The sequence below is a fragment of the Dipodomys spectabilis genome, unplaced genomic scaffold (assembly GCF_019054845.1).
Source record: "Dipodomys spectabilis isolate Male_0828 unplaced genomic scaffold, ASM1905484v1 ptg000175l, whole genome shotgun sequence".
Lineage (NCBI taxonomy): Eukaryota > Metazoa > Chordata > Mammalia > Rodentia > Heteromyidae > Dipodomys > Dipodomys spectabilis.
Genome location: NW_024870852.1, coordinates 5,740,501 through 5,762,387, shown reverse-complemented (window position 1 = coordinate 5,762,387; position 21,887 = coordinate 5,740,501). Strand labels below are relative to the sequence as shown.

The window sequence follows — 21,887 nt, the reverse complement described above, 5'->3', positions numbered from 1 at the left end:
GTACTGGCAAAACAGAAAAAACAAACAAAAAAACCCCATAATGATACACAATTAAGAGAAGATGGAAAGGTTGAACATTTGTCATTTCTTGTATGTTACCACCTCCAAGAATAAATACCATCATGATATCCATGTTTCCTAACCAAGCCATAGAAAGCTTAGTTATATATTAATATGTTTCCCAAGGCATGCTGGAAGACTGAAACTCAAATCTGGGTCAGGCTGACTTCAAAGCCAGGACTTTAAAGAAATTCAAACACCACAAATGATTAAGTGCCATGTAGGAAGCACTAATTCTTCAGTGTCAACATTGAAGGCTTAATATTTAATACTGCTAGCTTCTTTAAGCTAACTCTGAATATGGACAAAAAAGATCAGCACTTTCTCAGGGGCAACTCTGTCTCTTGATCATGGAGCTTAATGTTGTGAGCTTTCAACCTCTGTCTTACATTGTGGAAGACATTCAAACTGCAGACTAATGGAGAGGAGGTATTGCCTTCTCAGTTTAGTTTTATACCAGGTAGAATAAATCACCTAGTATGGTAAAACTTAGGGAAGAAACAGCAAGGAACTCAGATGTTGACTCTGTTTACTATAATGAATGAAACCCTTTTTCTACCTAGAATAAATTTTTCACATGGCTCTAAAATTATTCTTATTCTTGGCTCTTTGCCCTTTTTCTTTGTCTGCTGTGTGACTACTCTTTTGCTTCCTGGTAGTACTAGTTAATTTTTGAGTATGTGGGAATGGGATCAGTCCCAGGGCTGTGCATTCTAGATAAACACTCTCCTGCTGAGCAACACTCCTAAGCCTTTCCCTGAAGTTTTTGATATGTAGATGCTGACATGCTTGAAGTTATAAAATCTATCTTATGGGATCATAAAACTGTCAATACTTGACACTTTTGTTCATTGGCTGGCTCTCTACCAACTGAACCCTACCTCCCACTTCTGGAAACTTTTTTTTGTTGGTTGTGGGGCTTGAACTCTGGGCCTGGGAGCTGTCCCTTAGCTCCTCAGCTCAAGGCTAGCGCTCTACCACTTGAGTCACAGCGCCACTTCCAGTTTTCTGATGGTTAATTGAAGATAAGAATTTCACAGACTTTCCTTGCCCGGGTTGGCATTGAACCGAGATCCTCAGATCTCAGCCTCCTGATTAGCTAAGAGTACAGGCGTGAGCCACCCGTGTCTGGCTTTCTGGAAACTTTTAAGAGTAAATGCTTTTTTCCTTTTTTTTTTTTTTTAGTTTGAATTTAGGACCCCTAAATTCAGTACTAGGCTGGTTCAGTACTGCCAAGCCATGCTGAGCCATGCCTCCAGGCCTGTTTTTCACTGACTATTTTTAGGATATGGTCTTGCTTCCTGGCTATGCACACCTGAGCCCATGATCTACCTACTTCTAGGTTTTCCATTGTCACTGGGATCACAGGCATGAACTATCATCTCCAAGTTCCCTTCCTTGGAGTCAGTCTTGTGGACATTTCTACTTAGGCTGTTCTGGACCCTTGATCATCTAATCTCAGCCTTCCATATAGCTTGGGATGACATGTGCCAGCCACTCTGGCCAGTGATGGGTTGAGAAGATCTTGCAAACTTTTCTGTTCAGGCCTCAAATCATGATCTTCCCATTCTCAGCCTTCCAGATAGCTAGGATTACTGGGCTTGGCTTGGCAAATTGTTACTTAGATTTGTTCTCTGAAAATTCTATTTATTCGTGTGTGTGTGTGTGTGTGTGTGTGTGTGTGTGTGTGTGTGTGTATGTATGTGTGTCTGCTGATAGTGGGTCTTGAACCCAGGACCTAGGCACTGTCCCTTAACTTTTATGCTCAGGGCTAGTGCTCTATCACTTGAGCTACAGCTGTAATTCTGGCTTTTGCTCGTTTGTGGAAGATGAGAGTCACATAGACTTTACTGCCCAAGCTGGCTTTGAATCTTGATGCTATCAGGTCTTAATCTCCTAAGTAGCTAGAATTACAGGCATGAGCCACCGACCCATGCCTGACTTTCATTACCATTTCTAATCACACAGTGCTGTAGTGCTTCTGATATTGACTTGTAGAGCACTGCATGGTTCTACTGTCCTCTAGTGGCCAATGGATATAGTCCTGAGCCTCTCTGAGTAAAAGAACTTAAAGGTACAAATGTGTTTCCCTTTTGAAATACTGGAGATGGTCCCTGGACTTCTTAACAGTCTACTACTGAGCTACACCAAGCTCTTCTGGTTTTTCAGGAGTTCTTTTCTCAATGGGATAAAATGACAAGTGTTTTGAAAATTATTATCTGCAGCAGAACTCTAAGAAGCTGGACAAAGTATGGTGATACCTGTAATCCTAAGTACTTGAGAAGGGAGAAAGAGAGAATTGCTGTGTGAGGCCATCTTAGGTAAATATTTATGAGACCTTATATCAAACAAACAAAACAAAAAGCAAAATAAAACAAAAACCAGGAGACTAGTCATGAATGCAATCCCTAGAACCATGCCAAAATAAAAATAAACAGGAAACAACATCCACCCCAGAAATATAAGATGCCCATTTATCTTAAGGTCATTGCTATTAGGTATATTTACTGTATATATGTTATATAATTCAAGGGGACTTTCTCCTACTTGGTTGGTTGCAAGCTAACATATAAATAGTGAGGCTTGATTTTTCTTTGAAAATTTACTAAGTAAAAAATTGTACTTTTCTTTTCTTTTTTTTTTTTTTTTCAAAGATAAGACCAAAGGGCTGGGAGCACAGCTCAAGCGGTACATTGACTTCATAGCAAGCATAAGGCTTGAGTTTAACCCCATCCCTGAAAAACAGTTTAGAGATAAGAACAAAGAATTTAAAATTTCTTTAAAAAATAAAATTAGGATAACTTGAAAGGACAGTTATAAGACTTAGAAACTAACTTTCTGGTCTAGGTGTGGTGGCACAGCTTATAACCCTATCACTCATGAGGCTGAGGCAGGAGCATTACAGATTTTGTTTGGTTTGGTTTGGTTTGGTCAGTCATGGGGTTTGAACTGTGGGCCTGGAGGCTGTCCCTGAGCTCTTCAGCTCAAGGTTACCCCTCTACCACTTGAGCCACAGCACTACTTCTGGTTTTCTGGTGTTTTATTGAAGGTAAGAATCTCACAGTTTCCTGCCTGGGTTGGCTCTGAACTGCGATCCTCAGATTTCAACCTTCTGAGTAGCTAGGATTAGAGGCGTGAGCCACCGGCACCCAGCTGAGCATTACAATTTTTTTAGGGTTTTAAAATTTTATTTATTTATTATTTTAATTGTGAAAATACTGTACAGAGGGGTTACAATTACATGGGCAAGATAATGAGTACATTTCTTTTCTTTTTTTTTTTTTTTGGGTCCGGTCATGGGGCCTGAACTCTGGGCCTGGGCACTGTCCCTCAGCTCTTCAGCTCAAGGCTAGCGCTCCACCACTTGAGCCACAGTGCCACTTCTGACTTTTTTCTTTTTGCTTATGTGGTGCTGAGGAATTGAACCCAGGGCCTCTGGCATGCAAGGCAAGCGCTCTACCACTTGAGCCACCTTCCGAGCCCATGAGTACATTTCTTATCAAGCATTGTAGCCTCCTCCTTTGTTTCCCCTTCCCATCCCTTCCCATCCTCCCCCCCCACCCAATCCTCCCCACACCCCCCCACACACCAAAGTTGTATAGTTCGTTTTCAACATAACGACTTGTACATCTCATTGTTGCAATGGGTCCACCTGTATTACAATTTTGAGGCAAGTTTGGGCTACTTAGTGAGTTCCAGATAAGAAAGGGCTATATAGCAAGAATTGTACTATAAACAAACAAGCAAAATCAAAACAAAATCTTTTGAGACTTCTAGTCCCCTTCTAGTCCCTGAGTTATCTTGTACAAATCTACACCCTGGAAATGCAAGAGAACCAAAGGAGATGTTGGGAGAAGACGAACTGGTTTGGTTCCCCAGGACTAAAGCACAGCATAGCATCAGGGGGTCATACATTCTCTTACCCAACTGAAGGTCACTCAGATCCGGTGCATCCTGACCTGCAACTTGGCAACAAGAAGGTGGTCCATGTAGACTCATTTCTTCCCAGGACAGACTAATTGTCCATTCAACATTACTAGGAAGGCCTAGCACCTAGCAGTTAGGAAGAGGTGAGGGGAAGCCCTCTGGCAACTTTCTCTGCTAAGTGATACCCAGGTGATCAGGAAGTGTCTGAAAGCAGATTGAGGGAACAGAACAATTGATGTGGCTTGGGAACCTCTTTGTCTTTTGGCCCTGAGACTCCTTCTCCACCTATACTCATCAAGATATCTCACTGTGCCTTTGACTTGTATTTTTCTGATGAACTAGTGATGCTGAACATCTTTTCATATGCTTGTTGACCATTCATATATAATCTTTGGAGAAATGACTATTGCAGTCTTTTGCCCTCTTTAAAAAGATGTTCTAGGGCTGGGAAGGTGGCTCAGTGGTAGAGCGCTTGCCTTGTATGCCTGAGGCCCTGGGTTCGATTCCTCAGCACCATATAAGCAAAAAGAAAAAAAAAAGCCAGAAGTGGCACTGTGGCTCAAGAGGTAGAGTGCTAGCCTTGAGCTGAAGAGCTGAGGGACAGCGCCCAGGCCCAGAGTTCAGGCCCCAGGACCGGATTATAAAAAAAAGATGTTCTAGTTATCAACCTGTGATCAGATATATGGTCTGCAATTTTTTTTTCATTTCTGTAGGTTGCCATTTTACTGTGTTGATTTTGCCCTCTAATACCTAAATGTGTTTAAGGTTTAAGGTAAATCCATTTATCTGCTTTTGGTTTTGTTGCCTGTGCAACATCCAAGAAATGATCACCAAATCCAATGTCATGAAATGTCTAGACATTGTTTTCTTCTAGAAGTTTTACAGTTTTGGTGCTTATGTTTAGGTCTTCAATGTATTTTTAGTTAATTTTTATAGATGATACAAGATAAGGGTCCAACTTCATTCTTTGCATGTGGATATTCAAAACTATTGGTAAAGAGATCTTCTTTTCCCCCTAGAGATTTTGGCTTTTTTGCAGGGGGCGGGGGGTGTCCAGTCGTGGGGCCTGAACTCTGGGCCTGGGCGCTGTCCCTCAGCTCTTCAGCTCAGGGCTAGCACTCTACCACTTGAGTCACAGCCCCACTTCTGGCTTTTTTCTTTTTGCTTATGTGGTGCTGGGGAATGGAACCCAGGGCCTCATGCATGCAAGGCAAGCGCTCTACCACTGAGCCACCTTGCCAGTCCATCTTGGCTTTCTTGTTAAAGATCATTTGACCATAAATATAAAATGAGAGTTTGTTTCTGTTTTTCTTGACTACATTGTTATTTATGATAGTCTCACACTGTTTTGGTTACTGTAGCTATGTTTTGAAATCAGGAAGTGTAAGTTCTCTTTGTTCTTCTTTTTCAAAAATCATTTTGGCTACTCATGGTCTATGTTATTTTGTTGTTTTGTTTTGTTTTGTTTGTGGTGCTGGGGTTCATCAGAGGGCCTCCCACATCCTAAGTAAGCACTCTACCACTGAGCTACACCTTCAGCATATAACCATCCTATGATAGCAGTACGTTGGTCCCTTATGGTGTGCATAATACTCCAGAGTATAAATATATTCTCCTACTATTAATGGCTATTAGTTTGTCTCCAAGTTTGGGCGGTTAAACATAAATATTCCACAGTCTATTGATGTATAGAGATTTTATTAGGCTTTTATAAGGTCAGTTTTATTAATCAATGCTTTTTCTTTGGTTTAAATTTTAGAAAATAATTTTCCTCTTCCAATATTACATAACTAGTGACTGCCTAGAAATTTTGAACTTTAGTAACTTACTTTGTGTGTGTGTGTGTGTGCGCGCGCGCGTGTGTGCGCGTGCGTGCGCACGCACGCACATGCGAGGGGGGGAAGAGGGGGAGAGAGAGAGGGAGGAGGAGAGAGAGAGAGTGGGAGGGAGAGAGAGGAGAGAGAGAGGAAGAGAGAGAGCCTGAGGGGGGGGAGGGAGAGGAAGGGTGGGAGAGAGAAAGAGAGAGTACATGCACATTTGTATGCCAGTCCTGGTGTTTGAATTCAGGGCTTGACCTCTATTCCTGAACTTTTTGCTTAAGGCTAGTGCTCAGCTCCACTTCTAGCTTCTTGGTGTTTAATTAACTGAAGATAAGAATTTATATTATAGACTTTAGCCTCCTGAGTAGCTAGGATTACAGTTGTGAGCCACCAGTCTTGTCTACCTGCCTGTTTTCCTTCCTTCCTTCCTGCCTTCCTGCCTTCCTGCCTTCCTGCCTGCCTGCCTGCCTGCCTGCCTGCCTGCCTGCCTGCCTGCCTGCCTGCCTGCCTGCCTGCCTGCCTCCTGCCTGCCTGCCTGCCTGCCTGCCTGCCTGCCTGCCTGCCTGCCTTCTTGTTCTCCTCTCTCTCTCCTCCCTTTTTCCTCCTCTCTTGTCATCTACCCTTCCCTTCCTTCCCCTCCCCTCCTGGGGTCTCTTCTTTCTGACAGGTTTTCATATGTAGCCTACCTAGGCTATTCTTGAACTTCCAGTTCTCCTTTCTGAGTGCTAGGATTCTAGGCATATGTCACACTTCACTTGAAAACAAATTTTAAAAAATAGGTCTGTGTGAGTGACTCAGGCCTATAATGCAGCCATTGTTGGCCATTACAATTATTAATGTTACTAGTATGCTACTGGTAAGAAGTTATAATAACAAGAAACTGGCAGTTGCCCAATTATGATTTAGGGCCACATCTTTATATTTTTCCTTTTTTCTCATCTGAGAGCTACCCTAAGATTTCCTACTACTTTGTATCTATTTGGGAACTGTTCTTAAATTTGACCTTGAGCTACGTTGTAAAGATGAAAAGATCATTAATTTTTGCGGTCAGGTCTATAGCTAATTTGGATTTGTGGTTTTCAAAGAATGAGCTGATTGAAATGTGTTATCCTTTCACTTGTGCCTCATGAATATGGATTGTTTTTTATATTTTATTTTTAAAATAACTAATTAATTAGTTAATATTCTAGGCCAGTACTGAGGCTTGAACTCAGGGGATTGGCACTGTCCTTCAGCTTTTTATTCAAGCCTGATGTTCTACCACTTGAGCTACAGCTCTACTTCCAATAAAGTGTGTGTGTGTGTGTGTGTGTGTGTGTGTGTGTGTGTGTGTGTGTGTGTGTGTGTGTTGGTAAAAGGGCTTAAAAGCAGGACCTGGGCACTGTCCCTTAGCTTTTTCACTCAAGTCTGGTTCTCTACCACTTGAACTAAAGCTCTACTTCTTGAAAATCTTGCTATGCTAGTACAACTAGATTGTGAAAATTTTGTGCTGCATAGCATTCTTTTGGTTTGGCCATAATGTATTTCATGTAAATCCTTTTGATAAATGTTTAATAATCTTGCAGTAGTTCTCATATATATTTTCTGGTACATTTGATAAATAGGTATTCTCATTAGTGGGGTTAAATTTGAGTGCTATTTTGCCATATTTTTATTTTTTTGGTTGGTTGTAGGGCTTGAGTCTGGGAGCTGTCCCTTAGATCTTCAGCTTAAAGTTAGTGGCTCTACCACTTGAGCCACAGCACCACTTCCAGTTTTCTGGTTAATTAGGGATAAAAGTCTCATAGGCTTTCCTTGCCTGGGTTGGCTTTGAACTGTGATCCTCCTCAGATCTCAGCCTCCTGAGTAGCTAGGATTACAGGTGTGAGCCACCGGTACCCAGCTCTATTTTGCTATATATATATATATATATATATATATATTTTTTTTTTTTTTTTTTAATTTGGGTCCGGTCGTGGGGCCTGAACTCTGGGCCTGAGCACTGTCCCTCAGCAATTCAGCTCAAGGCTAGTGCTCTACCACTTGAGCCACAGTGCCACTTCCAGCTTTTTTCTTTTTGCTTATGTGGTGCTGAGGAATTGAACCCAGGGCCTCGGGCATGCAAGGCAAGCGCTTTACCACTGAGCCAACTTCCTAGCCCCTATTTTGCTATATTTTTAAGTATTAGTGATTCCACTTGGTCTTAGCAGAAAATTTCATGAAGTTTGGTGACTAAGTAATAAAAGATCTTCATAAAAATGCATAGGAACTGTACTCATCCTTATAATTCTAGCTACTCAGGAGGCTGAGATCTGAGGATCATGGTTGAATGCCAGCCCAGGCAAGAAAGTCCATGAGACGGTTACCTCTAGTTAACCCCCTGAAAAGCAGAAGTGGTGCTGTGACTCAAAGTGAGAGAGTGCTAGCCTTGAGTGAAAGAGCTCAGAGACAGCGCCCAGACCTTGAGTTCAAGCCCTACACCGATAAAACAACAAAAAAGTACAAGAAATACATTTATGGATGGTAGAAGTATTTAGGGGCCAGTTTTGTTATGCTAATCTTATTTGTTGGGAGTTAATTTCTGGTAAATGTTCATTTATACTGTGCGTAAGAATTTAAGGGGTGCAGTAGCTCTTTAGTTGCCATAGTTACAGGCACTGAACAGTGGCACACTCACCATTAGCGTTGTTTCCAGAGGTGGAACTGAAAAATAACTCATTTCTCATAGGGGGAGGTGAGAAATGTTGGGGGTGGACTTTTCTTTCTAACACTCTATTTATAAGTGAATAAAACAACAGCTTTTAAAAAGTACTAAAGAACTAAATAACATGACTAAATAGTAGAAAAAATCTAAATATGCATGTTTGCACAAAAATAGGAAACATTTTCTTTCTTTCTTTCTTTTTTTTTTTTTTGGGTCCGGTCGTGGGCCTGAACTCTGGGCCTGGGTGCTGTCCCTCAGCTCTTCAGCTCAAGGCTAGCGCTCTACCACTTGAGCCACAATGCCACTTCCAGCTTTTTTTTTCTGCTTATGCGGTGCTGAGGAATCGAACCCAGGGCCTCATGTATGCAAGGCAAGCGCTCTTACCACTGAGCCACCTTCCCAGCCCCCAAAATAGGAAACATTTTCATTCCACGAAATGAATACTAACTAGTGCACAGAGGTAATTTTGACAGCACCAGTCGATATGAGTGTCCTGAAGAAAATCCTTCCAATTAGATTTATTTGCTCTGAGCTTGGATCTAAGTAAAATCCCTCTACAGCCAGGACTCTGACTAGCAGCTTCCTAGTAGGAAGAGCTGGCTGTCTCTTATCAGCCAAGTCCCTACTGCCACACTTCAAGAATTATCCAGTGTAGTCTGCCCTCTGCCGCTCCAGCTGGAAACTGCATCCACTGTCCTCAGGTCAAGCATTTTGCACCAGTGGTTTCCATGCAGGGGCAGTTTTGTTTCCCAGGAGCCACTTGGCACAGTTTGGACTCCATTTTTAGATGTTATCACATTGGGTGTGCTATTGGGAAGCAGTGAGTGGAAGCCAAGAATGTCCCTAAACATCCCACACAGCTTTATTCCCGACCCTTCAACAACAAACCATCCAGCCCAGTCTTGCTGAAGTTATGAAACCCACTGGGCCCAGTGATGTCAGATACTGATCTCATCATAATTCTAATTTTCAGGCACATCTCATTTATTGCGTACTGTGCATTTGTCAAACACTGAATTGTTACGTAATGGACTATCACTCAGAGTAACTAATCTAGGGACCTATGATTCTTAGGATGGAGTGATAAGAGCATTAGGCTAGGTGGCAGTTAGGAGATTGGAGTTTTGCTTCTGATTGACTACAGGACCCTTCGAAATCCATTTAACTTTTTTGTGTGTGCCAAACATGGGGCTTGAACTCTGAGCCTGTCCCTGAGCTACCATTCTTTCTTCCTTTGTCTCTTTCTTTCTTTGTCTCTTTCCTTCCTTCCATCCGTCCTTATTTCTTCCTTTTTTCCTTTTTTTTCTCTATGCTTACGCTCTACCACTTGAGCCACACCTCTATCTACTTCCAGCTCTTTTTGGTACCTAATTGGAAATAAGAGTCTCATAAAGTTTCCTGCTTGGGCTGGCTTTGAACTTCGGTTCTCAGATCTCAGCCTCCTGAGTAGCTAGGGTTTCAGGCATGAGCTACCAATATCCAATTTCATTTAACTTTTTTTTTTTTAGTTGTTGAGAACACTCATCTCAGTTATCCTCCAGGATTAGTACCATCTACTGCAATTGGTACTAAACTGGTCTCTCTTTGGCCCCAGGATGTAAACAAAAGAACATGTATTTGGGAATTAAAAGCTTGTACTAAATCTTTTTCCTCCACTTGCCAGTCATCTGACCCTCAGGGTCTCCTGCTTCTAGCCAGGTGCTCTCCTGTTCTATTTGAGCTAATTCTAGCTCTAGTGTTGAGCAAAAGACCTAGTGGATTCCATACACCAATTTCTCAAGTTCTGTCTCTGTATAGCCCCTTTTCTCCAGGGTTCTGCCCCACACCTTGCAATCCCCACAGGGGCCAACCTCTGCCTCCTCAATGGGGAGACTGCTGTGCTGTGCTCCGGATTCCCCATCTGTCTGTTGTGGTCCAGCAGGCACCTCCAGGAAGAAAGTCGCAGGCAATTGTAGATGTATCTTACCTGTTTCCCTTTACTCAGGGAGTGAAGTCAGAAAACAATTGTTCACTACATTTCATCTAGTTTCCTGGTTGTTTATAGTAGAAGAGCAAGTTGGTACCAGTTACTTTACATTGCTAGAGATCATTTACTTTTTCATCCACTATTTTTCTGTAGTACATAAAGGCAGAGATCCCGTCTCATTTATTTTATTTTATTTTTTTATGCTGGTCCTGGGGCTTGAACTCAGGGTCTGGGCACTGTCCTGGGAGCTTCTTTTGCTTAAGGCTAGCATTCTACTATTTCAACCACAGCTCCATTTCCGGCTATTTTTTTTGATAGTTTAGCAAAGATAAGAGTCTTACAGACATTAGTGCTTTCAACCATGATCCTCAGATCTCAGCCTCCTACATAGCTAGGATTATAGGCATGAGCCAGTAGTGCCTGGCTCTCTGTCTTATTTTATAGATGAGAAACACAGCGTTGTCAAGAGTGAGGAAGAGGTTGAAAGCACTGATTGGTTGGTAAGAAACCCTGGGTAATATGACCCTCCCCTCCTCTCATGAGGTCCTACTCTGTGTACAGCAGCCTGAAGACCTCAGCATACCAGTGGGTATTACTGGTTCCTACTGGTAGAGATAGTTAGTGAAGCAGAATTGTTGAGAGAGAAAGAGAGTAAAACAGGAAGTTGGAAGAAGAAAGTGGCAATGAAGGCTTTATAGCTGTTTACAAGAGAGATTTGAGAGTGCTTTATTAGAACTAAGAGCTGTGTCAAAAATAATTTCTGTCATCTGTAATGATATAAAAATAATGCCACTATGATTCCATCCTTTTTACTTTGCTGAGATTCTCTAGTGTATTATCTCATTTAATTCCTATTATCTATCTAAAGAAAACTCCATGTCATCATTTTACAGAGAAAAAAACTGAGACCCAAGAAAGCAAAGAGATCTGTCCACAGACTCAGCTAACAGATGGCAAAGCTGAAATTTGAACCCAGTCTATAGCTCTTAAAGCCTGTGCACTTGATCATTAGGAGTACCCTTAGGTGTTGTGTTTTTCTGCACTGATTTTTATTGACTTGACCAACCAATGTTTTTTACTTTTCCATGCCCTTCCACCCCAGGAGAGTATCATTTATTTTCTTCTGACCTTAAACCCAATACATGATAGCTATTTAAAGAGTTTGAAGATAGTAATTTGAAGAAAAGGGCGGGGGGGGGGGGGGGGGGAGTCTCTACCCTTACCCTTATCTATTATATTCAATTCCAACTTTGCTGTGTGTGTGTGTGTGTGTGTGTGTGTGTGTGTGTGTTTGTGTGTGTGTGTGTTTGTGTGTGTGTGTGTTTATGTGTGTGTGTCTGTGTCTGTGTCTGTGTTGGTCCTGAGCATTGTCCCTGAGCTTCTTTGCTTAAGGCTAGCGCTCTGCCACATTGAGCCACAGCTCTATTTCTGGTTTTCTTGTGGTTAACTGGAGATAACAGTTTCACAGACTTTCCTGCTCAGGCTGGCTTCAAACCATGATCCTCAGATCTCAGCCTCCTGAGTAGATAGGATTATAAGCATGAGCCACCAGCGCTGGCAGGAGTACATTTCTTTTTAGACAATGTCACCTTGCACTCTCCCCCTCACAGCTTTTGCACTCAACAGGTACCAGTTGATCAGAGTTCTTTGATAGGCCTTCAGAGTTAGAGAGCAGATTCGATGCCTTTATTCATTGTATGTTAATTAGCACCTACCATGTACTAGGTGCTGTACTAGCTCTTTGATAACAAAGTGTGAATTAAATGAAGTTTTTGCCATTTGGAGTTTACTACTCAGTGAAAGAATACTCAAGATGTGATCCCCCAAAATGTTCTGATTTGTGTTCTCACAATGATATTTTCTCATGGAGAAGTTTTTAAAAAGAAGAATTGTGAAAGACAAGGAAAGCTCATAAAATTAAGGAAAGCATTATTTCCTATAGATATGAAGTGATAGCCACGCCCACAGGCCATACCCTTTCAGGGAAAGATTTTATCAGCATCTCCTTTGGTCTTGTCTTTTTCATATCCAGGTTTCACATATAAGTTTTAGCTTGCGCCTTTGATTTAAATGTTTTGGACAAAAGATCCCAGGGATGACAAAGCCAGCCAGGGTGTCCAATGAGTTGTCCTAGATCTGGGGCTCTCAGAGCTGCCCAAAAGATTTCCAGCAGATAGCTCAGAGACATCCTGCTGAGGTGGCAGCTCTCTCAGAGCCTCATAAAACAAGGAGCTTCCCACCTTTGACAGAAGAATTTTCTTGGTTCTTGGAAGATATGGCAGCAATCTGTAGTCCTTTGAAAAACCTTTTAGCATTTTACTTTAATCAGCTGAGAAGATGAACTATGGGTCCTTCGATTATAAACAGTAGTCATGAGGTTTTAACAATTATATGCAAGTCTTTGATCAACATTTATTCTAACCTGTAAAACTTGTGCTTTGGTATAGCACATTAGTAGAGTAATAGTGAGTTTGGTTACCTGTTGGGCATAATAACAAATTGCCACCAAACCAAGTGGCTTAAGATGATACTCATTGATCATTTTATAGCTTCCAAGATTAGAAATCCTGGGTAGCCAGGGCCAAGCCAATGGTTCATACCTGTCATCTTAGCTATTCAGGACGCTGAGCTCTGAGGATTGAGATTTTAAGCCACCCCCCCTAACCCCCAGGAGAGTCCCTGACGTTCTTATCTCCAGTTAACTATCAAGAAACTTGTAATGGAGCTGTGGCTCAAGGGATAGAGTGCCAGCTTTGAGTGAAAAATCTAAGGGACAGTGCTCGGGCTCTTAATGCAAGCCCCAGTACCAGCACACATACACAAAAATTAATATGTGTCACTTTTAATTAACAGAATAGAACCATCTGCCTCTGTTCTTTTCTCTTTCAAGCAAGATCCCACAAGAAGACTTGTTGCATCAAAGAACATGTACATTTCCAAATTTCTCAGATAATTTCTGGTAACTCCCTGAAAATAAATGCTACAAATGTATGAGAACAAAATCAAGAACTTAGAGGTTTCTTATTTGCATTTCTGTCATTATTACTACAATTGAGCATTATTCCATATAATTTTGTTAGACATATTTATTTTCCTGTGATTTACTCATATGTATCTTTTTTCTTTCTTTCTTTCTCTTTTTCTTTCCTTCCTTCCTTCCTTTCTTTTTTTCTTTCTTTCTTTCCTTCTTTTTTTTTTTTGCTATTGATGTTGTTGTTTTATATTGGGGATTGAACCCTGCACCTCCAAAATGTCAGCCATGAGTTCTAGCAGTATGATGGCTTTGTTTTTTTGTTTGCTTGTTTATTTTGTTTTTGAGATACAGTTTTACTACATAGCCTAAGATGGTGCCAGATTCATTATGTAGACCAGACTGGCCTTAACTGTAAGTCCTTCTGCCTCAGCCTCCTGAATGCTGGGATTAAAGATGTACATTATTACACCCAGCTCCGTATTAACCATTTTAAAGTGCATAGTTCCAGTGTTATTATATACACTCGCACATTATATACATTCCCACCACGCAGTCCCAGAACTTTATCATCTTCCCAGACTGAAACTCTGTACTTATTAAACGCTCCCTGCTCAGGTCCTCCTGACCACCCCTGACATCCACCATCTATTCTCTTTCTCTGTTGACAAAGTACAGTGTTTTCATTTGCAATGACCAACATGTAGATTCTTTGTAAATATCCTTGACCTATTTTGCCGTTGAGCATTTGTAGTTTGTCACTGAGTAAGAAGAGTTCTCTGGGGAAAGTTTTTGTTTATTTTGTTCTTGTTTTGGCGGGACCTGGGTTCGGCAGCACTCAGGCCCTTGCGCTGGCTTAGCGAGAGCTCTACCACTTGCCACATCTCCAACCCTTCTTGGGGAAAACTGTAAAGTGAATAGATTGAGGGTCTGGTTTTTAAAGTGTATTAAAAGAGTGTATTTCTCTGCCTGTTTCTGATCCCAAAGATATGCTAAGTCTTTAGTGATGGCCTTGGCAGGTCTCCTCTCCTGTTGGATGCTGGGCTGCCGGACAAGCTCAGGTCTCATCTGTCCAGCCTGATGCTTATTATTCTCATCTAGAAGAAGGCATATTTCTGCCTTTTCTAGGGATCACCTATGAGCCCACAACCTGATTATTTTACTGACAGAATTGATACATCTTTCTCCTCCTCTGCCACCTGCATCTGTCCCCATGTGCCCCCCTACTGTTGCAGCAGGCTAATGTGTTCTTATTTGAAGGCTGTCTCTCTACTAATCCCACTTCCTGTCTCCCAGTCACGAACATCGAACATCTACAGTTATCTCCTCCCTCCTGCAATATTGATTTTTTTTCCTCTTGACTGGCTCATTCTTAGAGACATAGAAGATGATATAATAGTTCCCATCTTTAAAAAAAAAAAATCCTTTCTGGTCCTTTCTGGATACTTCATCATTTCTCTTATTCTGTTTTATAGCAAAACACTGTGAAAGCTGTGGCTAATTTGTCTATACCCACTCTTCTACCTCCTCCCTTCCCATTTTCTCTCCAGCCAGTCCAGATAGGCTTTTGCCTTCCTGCCTCCAGTCCTCTTCCCACCTTTTATCTCCCTCTTCGCACTCCACCATGGCTTTTGTTACAGCATTTCTGTTTTCTGTTTGTTTTTTGTCTTCCTGAATTCAGTGTTCAGTTCTGAGTCATCCTTGTGTTAGACCAGCAGTGGCATTTTTGAATCAATTAACTCTGTTCCTCTACATCTATCCTTTGACCTCTGGACCATCCCTCTTTCTGTTTCTTCTTCCTCCTCACCTGCTGGTCTTTCTCAGCCTCGTTGGCTGGCTCTTTAAAGATCTTCCCTTTCCTGTCCTTCCTCTTACCCGCAATGTTCTCTTTTAATCCCTGTGGTGCTAAACATCTCCCTGGAGCTCTAGGCATGGACAACTAGCTACTGTTCAGTTCTCAAAAGTGTGTTTAATAACTACCTCAAAATTAGTCAACTCAAATAGAGCTCTTAATCCCTGTCAAGCAGACAACTTTATCCATCTCTCAACTGTACTCTCTTCATTTGATCCCTTAAGCCCCAAGCCTATTCTTCTCTTTACACTCTGCACCCAGTACAAACAAGTCCTTTTGGCTCTACTTCTTTTTTTTTTTTTTTTTTTTAATTTAATTTTATTTTATTTGAGAACATACTGTACAGAGGGGTTACAATTACATGGGCAGGAAAATGCATACATTTCTTACAAGCATTGCAGCCTCCTCCTTTGTTTACCCTTCACCTACCTTCCCAGCCTCCCCCCTCCCTCCCGCCCTTGGCTCTACTTCTAGTTGCACTCTGAGTATGGTAATGACTACCACCTCCACTCATATTCATTTCTGTGTGTGTGTGTGTGTGTGTGTGTGTGTGTGTGTGTGTGTGTGTGTGTGTGTGTGTGTGTGTGTGTGTGTGTGTGTGTGTGTGTGTGTGTGTGTGTGTGTGTGTGTGTGTGTGTGTTGGTCCTGGAGTTTGAATTTAGGGTTAAGGCACACTTCCTGAGTTTTTTTTTTTGCTTAAGGCTAGTGCTCTACCACTTGAGACACAGCTCTACTTCTGGCTTGTTTTTTGGTGCTTAGTTGGAGATGAGAGTCTCATGGACTTTCCTGACTGAGCTGTCTTCAAATCATGATCCTCAGATCTCAGTCTCCTGAATAGCTAGGATTACAGTAGTGAGCCACCAGTGCCTGGCTTTTCCACTCACATTCAATCCATCATCTTACACATGTTCCTCGTAGGAGCCTCCCAGTTGGTCTTGAGTCCCATTCTTGCTCTTCTTTGGTTAAGTTTTCAGCCACAGCCATTGTGACTTTTTGTTTCTTTGTTTGCTTTTACTGGGGCTTCAACTTTGGGCCTCGTGCTCTCATTCAACTTATACACTTAGATAAGTGGTGCTCTACCACTTGAGCTACACTTTTGGCTTTTCACTAGTTTATTGGAGATAAGAATCTCACAGATTTGTCAGCCTAGGTTGGCTTCAACCCCAGCCTCCTGAGTAGCTTAGGTTTAGGTGTAAGCTACCTGTATCTGTCAGCGTGTGTGTGTGTGTGTGTGTGTGTGTGTGTGTGTGTGTGTGTGTGTGTGTGTGTGTACTTGTAAATAGGGACACTTCCGTTGGAGTGGTTAGGCCAGAAACCACTAATGTGCCAGATACTGCTTCTTACCCAAGTTTTCAAGATAGAAAATGTAAATGATGTGCTATGTATACTAGGAATCAGAAATAGAATCTAGGTTATCCCATTTCCATTCTGAGCTGAATAACCACGAGATCTTGGGTAGTCTATGCAATGTGGTGGCCACAAGTTATGTAAGGACATTAATACGAAAATGAATACAATTAAATTTAAAATTCACTTCTTTAGTTTCACTGGCCGAAACTTCAAATGCTCTCTGAGCACATAGTCCAGGGGCTACTACATTGAATGGCACAGAAAGAGAGAACATTTCCATCATGGGAAGGTCTGTTGGGAAGCACTAGTTTAAAGGGAGAAACAAATATGAACTTTCCTGCTAATGGCCTTATGGTTTTTGCAAAACTGCAATGATTCAATGATTCCTTTAAAAAATTTCATTCTTTACAGCAGGTTTAAATTCACATCAAAACTAAGAGTAGAGTACGGCCAGATGCCCACATAGTGGTACATTTGATATAGTCTACTAACTTACATTGACATATCATCATCTAAAGTATATAGTGTATATAGTACCATTATAATATTATATTGTTTCTCTCTCTCTCTGTCTTCTCTCTCTCTTTCTCTCTCTCTCTCCCTGGTGTAAGTACTGAGGCTTGAACTTAGGGCCTGGGCACTGCCCTGAGCTTTTTTGCTCAAGGGTAATATTCTATCACTTAACTACAGATCCACTTCTAGCTTTTTGTGATTAATTGGAGACACATATGTCATGGACTTTTCCTGCCTGGGCGATCCTTAGACTTCAGCTTCCTGAGTAAGCTAGGATTATAGGCATGAGCCTCCAACAACTGGCTTGTTTTTATTCTTTCTTGTCACTGTGACCAGGTACCTGACAAAAACAACAAAAACAACTTAAAGAAGGAAAGATGAATTTTGGCTCATGGTTTCTAAGCATTCCATCTATACATGCTTGGGCCCATGCTCCTGTGCAGAACATCATGGCAGAAAGAAAATGTGGTAGAGGCAGACCATAGGCAAAGGGAGGCCAGATGGGAGGTATAACGTCCAAAGGCCCACCCCCAGTGGCCTACTGCTCCCAAGTTAGTCCCTCCTCCTAAAGTTTCTACAACCTCCCAAAACAGCACCACTAGTTGGGGATCAAGTATTCAAACACATGAGCCTGCGGAGTGATATTTTATATTCAAATCATAACAAATACACAGAGTAGTTTTATTGCCATGAAAATTCTCTTTCCTTTACCCCCTGCTCATCCTTCTCTCTTCTTCAACCCCTAGCAACCACTGATCCTCTTGTCTCCATGGTTTTTTCCAAAACGTGTAGTTAGGGAAATTTATAAATAGAATTGCGAGCTGGCAATTATAAACTTTCTAATGTAACATATTCTTATTCTTCTAATAAGCTTCGATAACTTTTCTAGGATAGACTATGAATACGCTTTTTCCCCGCAATTTATTTCTTGGTCACATAAAACTCCTAGGCAGGTGGGTAGCAGTAAAGTGGTTTTCTTCCAAGTACCCTCTCAGGTACCCAGGTTCCTTCCACCACGAGGCTTCCTGGGCTCATCATTATTCACGGGGGGGGGGGGGGGGGGCAGACAGCCACAAAGAACATAGAGGAGTGAACTGGTTTTCTTATGGGCCATTTTGGGATGGCACATGTCATTTCTGATTGCATTCCAGCAAAGGTGATTTAGTCATATGGCTACACTTGGTAGAAATGCAGCTTAGGTGTGTGTTCAAAGAAAGGAAAGTCAGATTTGGGGGGGACAAGTAGAATGTCACAGTGTAAAAGGGAAACCATCTCAGAACCACTACTTACAATAGAATGAGCAAGATGTTCATATGTCTCTGTCAAGTCTAACTGACGAATTTCATAAAAACCACAGGTAGCTCTGGAGGGCACAGGTGCCACCCATGGAGACAGGGCTTCCCTGGTATAGACAGAGCCTAGAGCAACAGAACAGAAAGTATACTTCCTATATCATCCATTCTCAAAGAGAAGGTGAAGGGTGACTTTTAAAGGAAAAAATGTATCCAGGAAACAATTTTATGACAAAAATCTTTAGTTTTCTACAATGTAGACTGAAGTTTGTTCTTGTTGGTTTTATTTCAGGTTCTTAAATTCACAGGGCCTTTTCCAAATCCTAACATTGAGATTATTTTTTAAAAATCTGAAGTGGATTGATTCTTATGGTTTATATACATATCTCGACCACTATAATCATGAGAGATCTTAGCTTTCCTTTCAAAACTGCAGAATTACTTAGTTCACCCATGTTCCTTTAAAGTACTTTATTGAATTTCACCTTCTCCTGTACCCAAAAGAGATAGTACACTTCTTTAAAACAAATGATCAGTTTGTACCTACTTTCCTTATCTCTATTAATATAAATGTGTAGAACGTCACTAATTAGCAAGTGTTATTTCCAGATGTCTGTAAAAGCTAGGTTGTGCAAGTAATCATGGCAACAGGCCTTCAATGCTGAGTGAACAACTGCAGAAATGGCCTCTTCTCTCTCATCCAGTTGCAACTCTGTGTGGAACCCAGCATGAGGATATTCTGGAAGAGTAGAATGAGGTCAAGGCCAGTTCATTCAGCCAGTCTCCGTTATCAAATACCCCCTAGGCGGCTGCTGGCCCTGGCCAGGTTTCTAAGAGCTTGTTATTGGATTCTTTTTGCTATTGCAGTAGGCTGCAACATTTGGCAGCCCAAAGAAAGATATGGATCTGGAGCATTTTCTCCATCTTATCTGTCTCCTTAAGGAGATGAAAGAGCTTGCTGTGGACGGTTTTTCTGATGTTAACAGGCATGTTGGTTTGGCAGCCTGAGTTAGAGGCCATTTAAAGTAGTAATATGCTGTGGTTATGTATATACAGCAGCCCTCATTCACTTCCCTCATTTTTTCCCAGAGCACTGTTGTTTTCAGGTTCTTATCTATCATAAAGACCTTGAACATTATTAATTAGTATTTCTCTTATAGCATACATTTCCATTCTGAGAACTGACTGTTATGGGAACTGGCCATTGACCAAGTGGGGAACAGTCTCATTGTTCTAGACCACTATAATAGGATTAAGAGGTGAGCATCCAGAGGGAGCCAGAGCCGGGCGGAAGGAAGCGCTGCCTGTGAGCAAGGGGCATCCTGTGGCACTGTGTCTCTCTGGTGGCCTGCTGGCAGCAGTAGGTTTTTTGGTGTGTGTAGTTTTTTTTAATCATTAGTGGGTGTGAATTTGGCTGCAGGTTATTTTTGTATGCTGTCCAGGTTTTATCGTTGGTTCTCTTTTGTTGGGCTGTGATAAGCTATTTATTATTTATTTATTATGGTAACAAAATATAGCTCAACTCTGTGTGTGTGTGTGTGTGTGTGTGTGTGTGTGTGTGTGTGTGTGTGTGTGTGTGTGTGTGTGTGTGTGTGTGTGTGTGTGTGCGCATGTGCCAATATTGGGCCTGAACTTCAGGGCCTAGGGCCTAGGGCCTGTCCCTTAGGGTTTTTTTTGTTGTTAGTGCTCTATTAGCTAGTAGAGCTAGTGCTCTACTAACTTGAGCCACAACTCTTCTTTTGAATTTTCACTGGTTAATTGGACTTTCCTGCCCAAGCTCGCTTAGAATTGTGATCTTCAGATCTCAGCCTCCTGAATAGCTAGGATTACAGGCATTAACCACCATACCCAGCGTGACTCAAGATTTTATTGTCAAAACTGTACTGGAAAAAATTACCTAGTTTTGTCATCTCTCTGCAACCACAAATCTCTTTTTACGTAATAGATTTTAAAAAATAATGTGAACTTTCTTAGGAACATAATTAAGGTTTTATAGTACAAGTAATTTACTTGGATATAGTCATTTTTAGTTGACGATTACTACCATCCTGCTACCTGGACATGCTTATGTATTGTCGTTGATGTAGAGGTTGTATAAGTAGCAAGATTGTCTCCAGCTGTCTCATCTTCAACTATCTATACAGAAGGCCAAGAGGTCAAGACTGCTCTAGTCTCTTCCTCTATAACTTTGCTAGGCTGTAGGTTGCTTTACCAAGTAACTATGACCTTTGCGTCTCTTTTCAACCCTTCAGGCCTGTTCCCTTTCCCAGGAGCTTCCTGCCTCTTGTTAGGCCTGGAGAAATGCCAGAGATACCCAGCCCCAATAGTCTTTATTTGTGCTTTGAGTCAGATTTCCTTGTAGCTGACTGTGCGTATTTCATGTTGTGCTCTTGCTTGTCTTTGTTGTTGTTGTTGTTGGTCATGGGGCTTGAACTCTTGGCTTGAGTGATATCCCTCGGCTCTTCAGCTCAAGGCAAACACTCTACCGCTTGAGCCACAGCATCACTTCCGGTTTTCTAGTGGTTTATGGGAGATAAGAATCTCACGTACTTTCCTGCCCTTTCCTGCCCGGGCTGGCTTTGAGCTGTGATCCTCAGATCTCAGCCTTCCGAGTAGCTTGGATTACAGGCGTGAGCCACCAGCGCCCAGCTTTGCTTGTGTTTTTGTGAGACTGTTTCCTCTGTAGATTATGTCATACACTCCTGTGTGGGGAGACTAATGTAGCTCTTTACCTTCCTTTATGAGCCTCTAAGTAGTTGAAATAAAAATGAGTGCTCAAAAAATGAGTTGCATTAAAATAACTGATGCTGAGAAAAAAATGTATCATTTGCTCAGCTAAAGACTTTACTTATGAGCAGTAGATTCAGCATTTTTAACACTCAATAACTATATCACATGTACGTGACCAAGTATCTCTTGATATGCCCCTCCCCCCACATCACTTCCTGTACCCCCATTTAGCCATTGTCACGTCTTCTGAGAGGAGTATCTTGATGTTGTTTGTGTTGTATCACCCCCCCCCCCCCCCCCCCCCCCCCCCCCCCGTCCCAGGACCCCCACCAAGAAGACCGAAATGCAAAAGCAAGGCTTTATTCAGGCAGGCTGCAGCTCAGGCCTCATCCTATACACCGACTCAGCCGAGCTTAGGAGGAGAGCTCCGAGCTGAAATGTCACAGGGTTTATAAAGGCAAAAACTACAAAGTTACAAAAGGAGAAGGAGAGGAAAAAAAAAAAACACCGACTGACAAATTTACAGCAACTAGAGGCGTCAGCAGGGCATTCCAAGGTGAAAAGGGGTAGTAGGGAGTTATCAAACTGGCTGGGTCTCAATGGGCCATCTGGACATTCCAGAGCAGATAAAGCTTAGCAGGGAGTAATTGGTGGTCTGTTTATCTTGGGCCAGCTTGGTCATCTCCTGAAGTTTGTGGAGACCCAAGGCTAGCTATAGTACAA

At 41.9% G+C, this 21,887-nt stretch overlaps 1 protein-coding gene across 3 annotated transcripts in view; it reads left to right on the top strand.

Moving 5' to 3' along the window:
• The window catches only part of Shld1 (shieldin complex subunit 1), a 72,499-nt gene that overhangs the window by 10,670 nt on the left and 39,942 nt on the right, over positions 1-21,887 (top strand). The window lies entirely within an intron of this gene.